We start from the raw sequence: 201 nt of genomic DNA, 5'->3' as shown, positions 1-201 counted from the left end.
AGAGTGCCGGAGGTGCCGCAGTTCACACGCCGCTCCCGAGCGCTCAGCGGTGTCACCACTAGTTTACACCTTGCTGTGCAGAGCCCCACGGCTCTCTGAGTTTACCAGCTGTTGGTTGGTTTGGAGCCTCCCATGAGCTGAGAGAGCTTTCCTGCTCCTGCGAGGCCAAGGGAACAGGTTAATTATTAGTTGCGGGTGGAA

This window comes from Acanthisitta chloris, unplaced genomic scaffold (assembly GCF_000695815.1).
Source record: "Acanthisitta chloris isolate BGI_N310 unplaced genomic scaffold, ASM69581v1 scaffold30944, whole genome shotgun sequence".
Classification (NCBI taxonomy): Eukaryota; Metazoa; Chordata; class Aves; order Passeriformes; family Acanthisittidae; genus Acanthisitta; species Acanthisitta chloris.
Note: the sequence above shows the minus strand (reverse complement) of the source record.